Source organism: Ambystoma mexicanum, chromosome 7p, assembly GCF_040938575.1.
Source record: "Ambystoma mexicanum isolate Mex_15411 chromosome 7p, UKY_AmexF1_1, whole genome shotgun sequence".
Lineage (NCBI taxonomy): Eukaryota > Metazoa > Chordata > Amphibia > Caudata > Ambystomatidae > Ambystoma > Ambystoma mexicanum.
Genome location: NC_090939.1, coordinates 201,715,907 through 201,732,285, shown reverse-complemented (window position 1 = coordinate 201,732,285; position 16,379 = coordinate 201,715,907). Strand labels below are relative to the sequence as shown.

Below are 16,379 nucleotides of genomic sequence, written 5' to 3'. Positions count from 1 at the left end.
GCCTCACCACTAGTCACTGGCTAGTGATAATTGACTAATGGCAAGTAAGAAATTAAGTGATGTGTGTATGTTTTAACGTATGCCAATTCACCATACGGACCTTCTGGTATTCATACAGACTGTGGCAGATCAGAAGGACACTCCGAGGCTCTCCTTGGATCCACTTCTCTCAGTTGTAGGGGGCTTGCCCGGCTTATGCTCACTCTCGGCTTTGCCTCTCCTCGGCGTGTTCCATTTTCCAAGTCTACTTGTCTCAGTTAAATGGAGATTTCTCCTCAAAGAAACAGATCCTCTTTCTTGTTCAATGTGACATATTGTGGCTTGGTCTTCAGGCAAATATCTGCATTTCATACTGTTCTTTATTTCCGATTGTGCCAGATATGCCATTAAAGTGAATGGCTTAGGGAGTTCCTCACAGGAACGCAAGTCTTTGTCACTGACGGGGTTGACAGGGGTGGGGGTCTCTCCTGGTGAGCTCCCACTTGCCTCAACCCCTGGGGATAGTGTTGCGGAGTGAGCTCACCTTCACTCCCCTTTAGGGAGAAGGGAAGAATATCCCTGGACACATTGAATCTAATACGCCAAAAGAATATGCCTTCCTCTAGAGGGAGGCATTCACAAGTTAAGCATTATCAATATTGCACCTACTCTCACTCGCAGACTAAGAAACAGCCATCTCTACAGATGGCCAGACCTTCAAGACCTCTATACATGGCAATCTTAACATCAGGGGCCTACCCGATTTCCAACTCTATAGAGCACATCTGTAAAACGTTGCTCCTTTCTTCCAAATGATCACTCAAATGGAGCATGAAAAGGGACCGGACTGTCATTTGTTCCCTGAACCACCTTATCCCGGAATTCACCATTCCAGTTACCCCAAAACAAATACATTTCCATAAAAACACCTCTGTATTCTGTGTATTCGAGGATCTAATCTATGCACTGTAACTAGAGTAGCAAAGTGTGACTATTCATTGGATGTCATCACTTCTTCCTTAGGCGGAGCCCCTTTCCATGAGGCCAGGGAGGCGAGGCTGCTACCCGATAGTGGGGGTGATATATTGCGGGAGGATCTCATGGAGAGGTATCCCCCACCCCACACCACCCTCCTTGAGGAGAAGGATGAACACCTGGGCTGAATTAGGTACAACACCCCCAACCTAACCTTCCCAAGCCCTTTACCATCTTTTAACCAACCTCCACTTGCCAGCACTTCCATATGCTATTTTGACATTATACCATTGACCGACTCCAGTACTGAGACGAAGACGACTACCTGGGAGGCAAGTACCGACCCAAAGAGGATGCACAGCTGTAGGAAGAACACTCCCATGAAATCAGAGAAGCGTTCTAGCTTTCCAGAAAGAAACCCTATCTGTACAGACTTTAAAAGCCAAAGAGGGACTTGACACCATGTTAAGCCGTCACTGGATCAAAAGCGTTAGTGGAAGCTGTTCGGCGCAGGCGATTCAAAGGGCTAGAGACCAGGACGCCGTCGGAGGAGGAGACGCATCTCTAGCAGGTCCGACACCACCCTGCAAGAAGCTGGCGAGGCAGTAGCATGGCTTCCAGGAGGAGGTGGACCACACATTCTGTAAAAGGTACCGATACTGCAAGGAGCCAAAGGGTGCAAAGCCATCGCAGGAGACCAGAAGCCGTTGGAAGCAACCGAAGACCAAGGAAAGGCAAGTGAAGACCCCAGGAGGGCCCGGAACCCAGCGGGAAGATCCCAGAAAGTACGGGAGAGAGTGGGCGCGGGAGGGTCTTGTCAACCGATTAATGGCACATGGAGAAACTGGCAGGCATAAGTCCCCTAACTTGAAAGAAGGTACAAGTGAAATTTACATTAGAGGAAATCTTCCACGTGTCAATGATAGTACCAAAACCACTGACCAACAGAGAAGGGTCAAAGACCCCAATGTGAGAAAGTGTGACTATTGCATCCGAGGATGTCTTCTTCATGTTGGTGGTAGCCCCAAAACCACTAACCATTCGAAAAAAGTTGAGGACCCCAACGGTAGAGAGCAAGATATAAATAAGAGTCATCTTCCTGAAGTGAACCAAGTCAAAGAAGAGGTAAAACCAGAATTGGGTGTTGTAGGTGCAATGCCTGATGGAAAGAAGGCCAGGGGAAGAGTCATTCCCCCTGGTTGTGGTACAAGGAGAAGGAAAGGGGTAATTCTTTTGGTAGCTCGGACTGGCAGTAAGATCCAAAAGGGCCTGGAGAAGGAAGTAACTACCAGGCTATGTGAAACCGGAGGCCAGGGAAAGGGGAGGGATTTTTCTGACCCACCAAGAGGGAGTACCAAAGTGCTTGGGACTCAATCAGGTGTGCAGGGTCAGAAATGACAGGTGGAAACAAAGTTGTAATGTTTGCAACATCAGACATCCTTATTAAACAAAAAGGGTTGGATGAAAGCCTTTCTCTCCCCCATCCTAAGAGGGTATCCCTACCTAAGAAGCTAAAAGTAGAGATCAGTCTGTATCCAATCAAATATATAAACTGTTCTTGCCTCCCATTGTTCACTGACTGAGGTGTTCCTTTCACCAGGCCTTTTCTTGAATTCACTGTATTTTAATCCAACACAAGTGGTGTTACTTCACTGTGCTTTCTACTACATTGGCTTAAGGTACTATTTGTTCCAACTTTGCCCACACCGACATCTGTATGGGAATGTGTTATATATATATATATATATATATATATATATATATATATATATATATATAGTGAAAAAAGTTTGTTACTGGGTCGTTATAGTTCACAGTAACACCGAAAAACAATTGACAATCCCCAAATATGGGACCCTAAACAACCATAACTCGCTCCACCTATGTGCATTGCTAATACTAACACCCAGAACATCAAAGATGACATCAGAAATGTCATTGATAACCTTACGAACAATTCCACATCATCATATGCTGGCGCATAGCATGGGGGCGTGTTCGAAAGCTCACACTTCACAATAACATGTGTGCCAGGTTAACAGTGCGGAAGTATATTGTATATTCTTGTAGGAACTAACCGCAAAATCTCTGGCGCAGAACTGCACAGGGCAAGTTTGCAGCACAATAGAAGCAAGAGTGCATAATGACGTCTCTGATCATTAACCCCCATTCCTCCCCAAAAAATGGCAATTGAGATTTTACAGCAGTAAACCGTGGTACCCGGCTGAAGAAAACAAATCCTTTTCCAAGATGGCCACCATAGAAAGAGAAGACGGGTGTTGGATAGAAACCCTTCTTCGCTTTACATTAAAGCCTGCAGAAAGCAAAAATGAAACCATGTGACCGTAATGGCAGCACCACATTTTTGATCCTTGAATAATTTGCCGTTATGAACAAAGACCTTTACCAGAAAGCCAGTTCCTGGTGGAGATGGCAACTTCAAAGCAATGTTTTGTCCTTTCCAGTAATGGCCAGTAGCCACATCCCCGACATTGCGGCCACTAACCATACATAGAGCCTACCCCTCAGAGACGGAAGCTGTACCGTTGATTTGTTATGTACATGACGACACTTGTTAAAGATCTAAACACTACCAGATGCACAACACAAAGCTTTTCGGTGGTTGTCAATAACCTTTACATACATTTGTTGTACATGCAGTAATTTTTGTCAATAAAAATGTGTCTACAAAGCGGAAAGGAGTACTCTTCTTACGGCTGCACAAAATCCCAAGAAACTATGATGGCAAGCGCAAACAGGTCAGAAATACTGCAAGCAATACCATTACAACTCACCTTTCGACACAATTTCGTAAGTGGCACAGGTCGAAAGGTGTGAAGATGTGTATTGGGAGGGTGTAACCATGTATTGTTTTACAAACATTTCTGTACAGCAAACACTTTCAGTGCACCTTACCTGTTTTTTCCTCTTTTAGAAAGATACTAATCATTCTGAACTAATGTTGGTTAACGGGGCATCTGGGTGACAGAAATTGGCCCGATGACACTAAAGCATATGAGATGGGCCTGACCCTCCCGTATCCAAAGCAAGTGGTATGCAATATCTTTCTCCGTTACGTTCCTTGGCAGCGTAAGCAAATACGTCCATAAGGATTTACGTGCCGTGATGCATCACCTGCAAAAGAACACATTAGGACCTGCAACGTAGCACGCCACATTTTGAAATAGGAGAGTACATTTGTAAAAAAAACACTAACATTTAGGAATCAGTAAAGTAGTTTTATTTCACAATAAAGTGTGCGAAATGATCGCCCTATTCACATTTCCATAAAGTAGTAAGTTTGTCTCTTTGGTCGACAATGAAAATGTTAATGGCCATGTTGTTTTCCCCACAAAGAAAGTAAGCGTTGCCGGCTCAGTAGTCGTTTTCCTCGCACATTGATTTGCAAGACGTCAATCGCTGTGATCTACACCACCAGAAAGGATGGCATGTTACTCCTTATGGCGACAGCAGTGTAAGGGCAGAGAGGTCCGACACGGTCATCCCACTGAATTATTACGCACAGACAACCAGTGATGAACAGTTGCATTTGACGGTTAAAGAAGCCGTCACTCGACAGCTGCAATCCGTGATAATCGCAATAGGGAAGGAAGTAGCTGAGGGGGAAACGGGAAATAAAACATGTATCAATACGCAACCTTTGGAGAAACAAAAGTTGTAATACATAACATTTTCAGTAAATTCAATAGGAGGAAATGTAGTGGGACCGTATGGACGGCGACAATGTGCAATCTCCATGATGGGCAAAACAACTTCAATGGCACAGAAGGGGGCGTGGCCAGCACGCATGCAGTGAAGTCGAGCTTCCGTGGAGCTCCGGTCCGTGATCCTGTCAACATCTGAATTATCGCCTTAAAATTAACTGCACGACGGTGACAAACACAAATTCACGAAGGAGAACCGGCCTCCAGCACTCGACCCCGCTCCCGTGGAAAATCGGAGCCGGGAAGAACGATAACGTAAGGCGCGAAGACGACCCCTGTGTCCCGCAAGATGGCGGCGCACTCACCGTGACGGATACGTGGGGAGATCCGCAGGACCGCGGTGCATCGTCTGACCGCGGCCCGGCCCACTCACTTGCAGGCGCTGAAGGGCAACGGAGACCACGTCGGAAGAGAGGTTCCGCCAGGAAACGTGATCAGAAACCCCGAACGGCTGGGGAGGAACCAACCGCCCGGAACATCGTGGACGACGAGACGACCCAGCGGCGCACCGCCGGTGCCCAGTGAAGCGGCGGGACCCAACCAGGTACCAGGGACCCGGGGAGAGGGGAAGAACCACCCGGACCCCCCCCGCACACGCCCCATCAGGAGACCCACGCGAAATCCGAACGACCTCAAACAAGGGGCGACCTGGGCGGGCCCCGCCGACTCCAGAGGGATCCCCAAGAGACGACATCGGAACGCCGCAGAATACGGGATCACCTGACGCTGCCCATTTGGAACAGCTCCGACGGGACCCAGCGGCAGACCGGAGTCCGCCCCACTATAGCCGCTGAGCCCCAACGGAACCCCAGCACACCGCGTGCACTCAAGATGGGGGGCACTCCCTGAGACCCTCTGGAACTCAGCGGGACACCCGGGGAGGAGCAGGAACCCGCAAGCTCCGAAACCCAATTCCACTCAAACACCATTTTACCAAAGGGCAACATACAGTCGCCAGACTGGAATCAAAACCAACAGAGGGACCACCCCGAACTGCTCAGATCGCAAGTGGGCCGCCGGGGCAGTGTCCAGTGTGAGCCAACTGGCATCGACTGATAGGAGATCTCACCCAGCAGATCACACCTGGCGACACACGAACTACAGCACAAACCGGGATCCGGTAGAGAAGCCGATACACCCTTCAGAACCAGTCTGAACACGCGAGGCGGCGAGCCTGGAAACGGGGGATGTCCCCTCCCAGAGGCAAACCCAAATTGGTCACAATGGACGCCTTCACAACAGCCAGACCCCAAAGACAAATACAACCAGATCGGGAGGCACTAGAAGAGCCGCCCCAACAAGAGGATGATCTCAAACACACACAAGTCCTACAAGCAATAGCGGCCCTCCGCACGTCGGTCGAGGGAAAGATCGAGGAGGTGAAATCGGACATACAGCTCATGCGTCAAGATGCCCGAAATCTAACGGAAAGGGTCACGGCGGCAGAAATTACCCTACAAGACAACGTGGAGAACACCCAGGACCTAAAGACAAAAGTACAAGATCTAGAACAGAAGGTGGCCAGGCTCGAGGCGCGCTCCGAGGACGCCGAGGGTCGAGCCCGCCGCAATAATATACGCATATTGGGGGTTCCTGAAGACATGGAGGGCTCGGACCCGATGGAGTTTATCGAAACACTCTTGCTACAGGAAATCGGTCCAGGGAACCTTTCCCAAGGGTTCTCCGTAGAAAGAGCCCACAGATCCCTCCAGAAGCGCCCCCCACCCGGCTCACATCCACGCCCGCTAAAATCCTGAATTTCCGAGACCGAGAAATCATACTGCGGTACTCCAGAGAGGGCAGGGAGATCAAGAGAAACGAGGCGGCAATAGTCATGTACCCAGACTACACCCCCACAGTGCAACGAGCAAGGAACTCCTTTATCCCAATAAAAGCACGATTGCGGAAGCTCAACCTAAAATATATGTTGCTATACCCGTCGCGCCTCAAAATTTTATATAAAGGAAGAGCGATATTCCTTGAGACCCCAGCCGCGGCAAACATGTGGCTGGAACATAACAACCTGGCGGAGGGCAAAGATGAACCACCACAATCGAAACTGGGCTGACCACGCACCTGTCGCGACAAGGAGAAACGGAGACCACCCCATAAGAATGCATAATACAGACAACTGCACCACACTTTGAGTCCTACTGAGATCTAAGCTAGACCGGACAGGAGCTCGAAGGAACACACGGAAGAGAGAAAAGCGACCCACCCCACCGAAAACTGTGCAGGCACCCTGCCTACACACTACCTGATCCGGAAGGCCAGGACTGGCCTGGAAGGCTCAGGACACCCTGAGCGCTGCACGTTGAAGCAACTGCTAGGGACAGTTACAGTCGTTTGGTTTGTTTTCCCCATGCACATAATGGGAGTTACCCAAGTTAAAAAGTCTCCGAGAGTAACGAAGGTAGATGCTGATGAGGTCGAGCTGGGAGGGGAAGAGCCGAATTCGAACGAACAAACAGAAGAAGCGGGTGATTGCACGACAGAATTAAAGAACATCCTATCAACACACCATGACGACTAAAATAAAGATAATATCTTGGAATGTAAGGGGTCTAGGAACTTATCCACGCCGAAACAGAATTAAGTCCTACTTGAACAGAAAGGGAGTGCAAATAGCACTGCTACAAGAGACACACTGCACAGCGGACTCGCTGGCCAGACTATGCGACCACTGGGGAGGACAGGGAATTGGAACTGCTTACTCCAAATTTTCCAGAGGAGTATACACCTGGATCCACCCTCAACTCCCATTCCATTTAATTAAGTCGGAAATCGACCCGGAGGGCAGGTTTGTGATAACCTGGGGCCGACTAGAACAAGAAGAGGTATGTATAGTGAACTCCTACCTTCCCAACACCAACATTCCGGCATATCTGAACTTGATGTACCCCAAACTTGCACCATATAGGCATGGTATCTTTCTCTGGGGGGGGGACTTCAATTGTGTACGGGACCCCACACTTGATAGGTCCCAGCCCCACCCGAAGGGTCCCTCAACAGCAACATTGGCCCTGTCCTTAATAATAGATGGATTAGACCTGGCCGACACATGGAGGGAACAACACCCAGACGCCCGGGGATACTCATTCTACTCCTCCCCACATGATCTCCATACGAGATTGGATTATCTCTTTATGAGCAAAGAGCACCTATCACAAATAGACGACGCAAAATTCCTAGGGAGAACTATCTCGGACCATTCACCACTCTTAATAGAGTGGAACCACGCTGGCCCTAGAACCCCTATACCCATGTGGAGGATGCCGTCGGACGCCCTGGGTGACTTAGTGTTCAGGGACGAACTACAGGACTTTATAGATAACTTCATAGAAGTAAACACCGGAAGTGTCAAACACTTGAGCACAATGTGGGACGCCCTGAAGGTAACAACCAGGGGGGAAATTACAGCTAAAGCTGGCGGCATCAAAAAACAGCTTCGGGCCGAATTAGACCACTGGGAACGAGAGATTGAGCAATCGGAGACGGCCCCGGTGAACATACACCAAAGAGAAGACACCCTTAAAACACTTAGAACCAAATGCTCACTGGCATGGGACAGACTAGCCAAATTTGACTACGCCACCAAGACTAATAGGGCACACACAGAAGCTGATAGGCCAAGCAGGCTGCTGGCCTGGCTGTGCAAGAAAGAACACCCACGCCACAACATCACTACGATACAGGACGAAGACGGCAACAAATTCCATACACAACAGGACATAAATAACGCCTTCAAGCGCTACTATGAACGCCTATACTCTCACACAGACCAAGTTCCCCGGGAACAGATTACAGATACCCTAGAGGAAATAGGCCTCCCTAGATTGACCCCAGAACAAACTGAGGCTCTAGAGGTAGATATTACCACGGACGACATAACTGAGGCGATCAAAGCTCTGGCCGCTGGCAAAACCCCTGGCAATGATGGGCTACCCGCCGAATTTTATAAAACATATGAAAGGTCCCTCACACCGTTATTACACGAGGTTTTCCGGGAGGCGTACGAGAGAGGGCGGCTCCCTGACAGTATGAGAGAGACCCTCTTGGTCCCGATCCTTAAACCCAACAAACCCGCCGATGATTGTGGCTCATACCGCCCAATAGCCATGCTTAATTACGATGTGAAAATTTTGACGACAATATTAGCAAAGAGGCTGGCCAGAATCATAGGGGAGATCGTGCACGGCGATCAGTGCGGCTTTATACCAAGCCGCAACACGGCCAGGAACTTACGCAGGGTACAACAGGTTATAAACCAAACACAAGATCTCACAGACCCATGTGCACTGCTATCCCTAGATGCCATCAAGGCATTTGATTCGATATATTGGGAATGGCTTGTAGCGGTCCTAGAAACTTTTGGCTTTGGGCCGGGGTTCATTAGGTGGGTCAGGATTCTCTACATGGAACCCAATGCTAGGGTGAAGACCGGAAAATACATATCTGACGCCTGGAACATATGCAGGGGTACTAGACAGGGATGTCCGCTATCCCCCATGCTCTATGTATTAGGACTAGACCTATTGCCATCTACTTTCGGAAACAATTTTTTGACGCCGGGATACGCCTGGGGGGAGAGGATCACATCATCTCACTCTATGCAGACGACGTACTACTGTACGTCAGGGACCCACACAATAACGTACCCACAATACTGGACGTCTTAGACAATTTTGCGAAATACTCAGGTATACAATTTAACAAGGCAAAGTCCTGCCTCTTCCCTCTGGCGGGCCTCAGGAACAAAAACGCATCGGAACTCCCTTCCCTGGGGGTACAATGGGAGACCACCACTTTCAAATACCTGGGCATACACGTAACACACTCCCCGGCATTGACGCACGAACGCAATACAAAGGCAGCAATCCCTGCCTTGAGAAAATCCATGAACTTTTGGGCAAAACTCCCCCTGTCCATGATGGGTAGAGCCTCAATAATTAAAATGATCGTCCTTCCCAGATTCCTGTACAAATTTCAAAACATTCACTACTATATTAACGCTTCCTTCTTCCGCCTCCTAGAAGGGATATTTCGCGATTTTCTATGGGAGAAAGGAAGGCGCAAAATAGCGCTCACCACCTTGGTCCTCCCGTACGACCGGGGGGGAATCCAACTCCCAAACTTGGAAAAATATTATTTGGCAGCACAACTTACCTTCGTGTCCAAGTGGTTGGCTGATGACGTCACATCCGAAACCCCCCTGCTCCAGTCCCTGATCTCTCCAATTCACTTAAGGGAACTTATCTGGGCTCCCGGCCATCTGATGCAAAATGCCCCCCTTTTAGTAGCTCTAGGACGTAAAGTTTGGCGCAGAGCAGAGACACTCGCCCACGCAAGACACCAATACTCTCCGGACATACCGTTAATTTCAGATCTATGCAGATCCGACTCGGACCTACAACACCTTAGATACTGGGAAAGGAAAGGGATATACACATGGGGGGACCTATACGCTGACGGCACCTTCAAGGAATTTGATAGACTACGCGAGGAGGCTGGAGTGCCCACAGGCCAGTTTCTTTGGTATCACAGGATACGAACCACAGCACGAAATAAATGGGCAACATGGCCTGAGGAACCAGATTCAAACCCCCTAATTACATTATTGTATAACCTGGGCGAGGGGGGGAAACCCGTGTCCCAAATCTACGCCCAGCTGAGCGACATCCCTAACCCACGCAGTGCCGACCTGAAAAGCAGATGGGAAGCGGACTTGGGCCGAGAGATAACGAATGGAGAGTGGGAAAGGGCCCTAGAGCATCCTAGGACAGTCTCCAGGAACCACAGATTTAGACACATCCAACTGAACCTCTTACATCGGACATACTTAACCCCATCCAGGCTGGCGAAGCTCACCAAATCACCGCATTCTCACTGCACCTGGTGCGGGGTGGATAATGCGGACCTGATCCACCTGTTTTGGTCGTGCACCAAAACACAAGCCCTATGGACCACTGTACAACAGACAAGCGAGAAAGCCGGGTCCACGATATACAAATGGACCCCAGACGAATGCCTACTAGGAACGTACTCCAGACCAGCCAAACTTAAACACCTAGTCAAACTAATGGATATCATGTGCATACTAGCCAAAAGAACCATCGCAATGTCCTGGAAAAAACCTACAGGGCCCCAACAGAAAATATGGCACAAGGAATTAGAACGCTGGACACAGGCTGAAACAAGGGCATGGGAAGACAGCGTAACTAGATCGACGGACGCCTCGAGCACGACCCTAGCGGCCTGGAAAGAACTCATAGGATCTCTGTCTCATCCCTCGGATGATAAGCCCCCATGAAGGAAACAAACCCAATGGCACATGACCTCACGATCAATGTCATTGAACCCCAAGAGCAACCGGTCTTCACCTTACCAAGTTCCTACAAGCTCTAACCCCCTCTCCCACCCTAACACCGGCCAACCTGATCCCCCCCTGAATTGACATTCTGGGCCACCGTAACGAATGGAACACTTGGAGACAGTTACTGTTGAATTGTTAATTTGTTAGTTATTTATGTTAATGTTGATGTTCTCTCACGAAATCCACACCATCCTTTAACAACGTATATTTCTATGTCAAACTACAGCAACAACATTGTTAAATGCCAATAAACAAATTTAAAAATAAATTCAATGGCACAGAAAGTTGGACCGTCTTCATTAATAATAAAATGTTTGTTTGGAAGTAGCTGAGCGGTGAAAGGGGAAATAAACGCGTATCAATACGCAACCTCAGCACAAAACAAAGTTGTAACATATACCATTTTTACTAAATAATAATTTAATTTGGGGAAATGTAGTGGAACCCTACAAAAGGCGTCAATGTGCAATGTCCATATTGGGAAAAAATAAATTCAATGGCACAGAATCCTAATTCATTAGGAAAATTAATTTTTTCTTTTCGAAAGTAAAAAGGTCATGCCAGTTCGATATATAGGAGTTAAAAATAAACTTACATTATGTGGACCGCCTCCATTGCATTCAGAACAGTCAGCCAGTAGTGTATTTGGAAGAGTGCCTCTTCGGGAACTGATATTTCATGTTCGGTACAATCGTTTTTGAAGCATAACCTTATCAAACGATATTTTTTACTCCCTGCATTCTTTCTGCTTTTTCCCTGTAGCTCAAGGTTAAAAAACAAGTGACCCTGATGGGTGCCGACAAATATGTGGCCGTACTGAGCTCGTATTGAAAAGAGACAATCAAGTGACCTTCACAACGAATGCAAATACTTTCTCATTTTGCAACTACATGTCAGCAGCGATTCATGAGAACCGCTACTCCTGTTCACGTGCAGAAGTGCTTTGTGTACAAAATAGTGCAGGTGGCTGGCTGAGATTTCAAACTGTAGGACGCCAGTCTGACCGTAGCAATGTTGTTTATGTATTTTAACATGGATGCAGTAAGTTCATTTCGTACAATGAGTAGCAAGTCCCACTGTACCGTATGACAGTGGTAACAAGAATACACCATGTTTGACTTTCTACTGCCACATCTCATTAACGCTCACCTTTCGAAACAGTGTTCCATAAGTGTAACAAGTGCATTGGTGTCTTCTTCGTTTATGTATGTTAGCGGTAATGTGCGCGTACAACAGAATACGAAGTAAACATGGCGGACATATCGAAAGATTATGACGCACTTCACGCTGTGGCACAACCAATCGGTGAAAGCGCAACATGGTCGCGGGCAGCACACCACGGAATAGCCAATTGAAATCTTCTCCACGGGGCGAACAGCGAAGTGTGACCGCGGAGCGGACATAGATATCACAAATTTTTAGAGACATACTTTTTGATCGTTTTTAAGGAAAGTACTGGACGGATTGTCACAAAATTTACAAAAGCATGCTTTCGCGACCAAGCCCCTGCCGCAAATTTGGTGCAAATCCATCCAGCGGTTTCGCCTGTAACCGTGCACAAAGTTTTCCCCCATTCAGTCTATGGCAAAAAAAGACGTTTTGGGACCCCCCCTATAACTTTGCCCCCCCTGGACCAAACATCACCAAACTTTGGGAGCAGAGTTATAAGCCGCCCAAAACGTGCTCTTCCTATGGAAACAGCAACTTAACCGTAACTACCGTGGCTGTGTAAAATATATATCACGTTTTCAAAGACATTTCACAAAAACACATTGTTTGGAGTATAATATGAACATCAACTTTTCACGCCCCTCCCTTCCCCGAACACCACCTGTAGAGGAGGTCCCAAATAAAGCCTGCACTCCAGTCGCCCATTTTGAAGTACCAGGAACATTCACACCGAAATACGTGACATATGATATGCAAATAAACCAGCAGAGAGCCGCAGTAGGGTTCTGCCCAGTACCTATCAGAAGAACAATACCTATTGAAGTACCAATAACCAGACAACCATGGACACTAAGGTACCCATTGAGAAAACCCTACCAGCAAATGAAACAAAATGAAGATTGCTTAAGTACTGTCCAGGAAGAAACCAAAAAGTCCTTAATGGAAGACGAATGGTGACGTCACGAGGGCCTGGACTAACGCACCCATAGAAGATGACGACCCAAGGATGACACAGACGAAATGCCACGAATAAAGATATTGTGAAAAGAAAGAAGAGAATGTTGATGAAAGACAAAAGGAGCTTAAACTGTAAGCAGGATGAAGATATTCAACCAGCTAACACCTGTACATATGCTTGTAACAGCAAGAAAGCTAAGAAATCAGTGCAGCTTGCTATGCTAAGTAGAAGAATAGAGCGGCAAGCACCATTGTACACAATCTACCTCAAAACGAAGCATGTTATGTAACTGCTAGTCCACTTTGCACTAAAAGCAGAACCAACCCAGGTTATTATAGGCCAAATGCAAGAAGATTCATATTCTAGCAAACACGAGGAAAGAAGGCTGAATCGAAACTCGGCAGAGGCAGCTCGTGCTAGGGAAGCCAAGGTCATATCAATAGAAGCTATGAACAGTAGTTACTATTAATTGAAGCTAAGAACAGAATATCCTGCTTATGAAGGATCGAGATAAGAAGGCGAAGGCAGGTGGTGGGTGAAACGAAAATCAAATACACAAATTGAGAGAAACAAGGGAAATTCACGGTGTAGTAGCACATGACCACCCAAGTGAGAAGAGGCACGGGTTCACACCTAGGCTTGGCAGCTGCCCAGACAGCGATATCACAACTTTTCCTGACAAAAAGACACAGTTTTGAGGCCAACCACAGCCAACTAATTGACACATAGCCAGTAAAGTAATGATGGATTGAGGGAAGGCCGGGTGAATCTTACGGCACCCTGCACCTGGTTGACCATTCTGCGTGCTGCTAAGTAAAGAGGAGATTTATGCTTGGGGTTGAAACCAACCCAATCACAATGGACCAAATAATCTAGGGTCCTATAGATAGTAGAACCAATGGGACGTCGTACTCATAGTAAAGTCTACTAGAGTAATGTTAAAAGGAAGGGCTTAGACGCCCACCTGATAGTGTTTATCCAATCCTCTTACTCAGTTACCATATACAGATATAGTACCTATAGTAAAATTACCTTTCCCTAACCAATAGCATTGCATGTGAACTTTTGAGTTTTACACGTCAATAATGAGTTTTGGGTATAAATGTTATGTTTGTATGAAGTTCAAGGGAGTTGAAGCGAGACAGACTATCGCATCACTGTTGATTTCCATGTTTCCCCATATTTTGTACTTGTCATTAAACGGACTCCCTTTTGCCAAACCATTGAGTTGTCCTTATTGATTGGTGTTGGAGTAATACATCTGCACCCCCATCAATCACAAGGTGCAGCTATCTCATCTTAAAGTACTTCGGAGCAAACTCTGACTCCATGGGCCGGCCGGGGGTCTCCCCAGTACATACCTCATTACCTACATTACAACTACCCATCCTCCCTCCGTAGAACGGAGTCTTCTCCCGCGTTTATCGCAATCCATTGATCTCATGGCCGTGGTGTGTGGAGAGTTTGTTCTGTTGGTATCAGTCAGTGGTTTGGCCGCCTGATCTGAGGCACAGTCTGATATGTATTGCGGGCCTACTCAGGTGAGACTCCACTCAAATTAAGTTAGCATTCTCTGTACGTAGTCAGCAAAACACCAAAGTCTGGGTCCTTGTTCATTATAAAATGCAATCTCCTAGGTGTTGGTCATATACTTATTCATAAACTCACCCCATAGCAGTTCATTCGGAGCAGGTTTCCCATGGAGAGCTGCGGTTATATTTTCTATTGTACAAATATTGGTGGCAACATGAATCCATGCTCTCTTTCCCGGTACCTTAGCCTCTTTCCATTGCATCACAAGGCAAATCCGTGCTGCCAGTAGACCGGGCGCTGCCACCGCCCGTCATTCTCCTGAGCTCCCCTCAGACTCCTCCAACCAAAATAGTATGAGGAAAGGTCCATTAGTGCGTTGGATCCCGTCCAGTTCCCTAATCCATCCCAAGAATCCATCCCAAAACACCTTAATACGAGGCCATCACCACCACATATGCCAGTAATCTGCCCTCTCACCACATTGACGTCAGCGCAGGGGACTCGTTGACTGGAACATCTTTGATAATCTATGCGGGTCATATTGCCATCTGTGTAGGAGCTTAATGGCATGCAGATTGTACTGGCATGCTATCGATATTTGCGAAGCTCCTTTGCATATTTTCCCCCACAGGTCGGGATCCATTTCTGATCCAAGATCCCTTTCCCATCTGAGTCTCAGATTTACAGTTGACCCCTTCCCAGCATCTATCAATGCTCTGTACATGGCAGAGATTAGGCCCTCAGAGTCTCTCCTTTTGTCTAGAAGCTCTTCGAAGGGGGTAAGGTATCTCTGGATTTTCTCTTTCCATTTGTCCCTCGTAAAGATTCCTTTAAGTTGAAGGAAGGCAAAAGACCGGTAGGGGGCCTATCCACAATGCCTCCACCAGTTTTGCGATCGTAATAAAGTTTCTCTCCCTCCAGAGTTGACCCACTCTCTCCAGACCCGCTTCAAACCAAGCTTGAAATCTTTCATGATTAGGGATGTCTTCTCGGACGCCCGGGGCTCAGATTATGACTCTGGGGAGACGGCCATGAAGTGATCCCCCGCATGTCAACCCCTTCCCACCCAATCTCCCATATGGTTCCCAATATTGGGTGGTCCCTAATTCTACATATGAGATTGCTTCTCAGAACCCATAGCCATTCCGCGACCGTGGCTGGGGTCAGACTGAGGTTATCCAAGTCGATCCATTGAAGTCCTTTCTGCACTCTCAGATGGGGGACAAGAACCCTTAACTGCACCGCCTCGTGATACTTCTGTAGATCCAGCAGGCCCACACCACCCGTGTCTTTGGGCAACGTTAGGACCTTGTATGATACTCTAGCCTTCTTTCCTTGCCACAGAAACTTCAGGATTGCCCTTTAACCTCACCAAAGAAGGGCTTCAGGTGGCAAATCGGGAGCATTTGGAATGGGTACAAGAATCTGGGCAGACACCAGCTTCACAGCGTTAAGTTTCCCTAGCCAGGATATAGTGAGTTTTTTCCCCCCCATTTTCTAGGTCGGCTCGGAAGTTCGAGAGACAAGGCGGAAAGTTGGCATTGTATTGGGCGTCTAGGTCCCTCGTAAGATTTATTCTCAGATAGCGAAGGGTGTCACTTCCAATCATTAGACCCAGTGGGGCAAATCTACCAGAAGCCCACTGGTCGGGCTTCTGCAGTGGAAA

The 16,379-nt window shown here is 47.6% G+C and overlaps 1 protein-coding gene across 3 annotated transcripts in view; it reads right to left on the bottom strand.

Annotated features, from left to right (window-relative positions):
- Positions 1 to 16,379, bottom strand: part of BRWD1 (bromodomain and WD repeat domain containing 1) — a 3,236,587-nt gene that overhangs the window by 3,179,627 nt on the left and 40,581 nt on the right. The window lies entirely within an intron of this gene.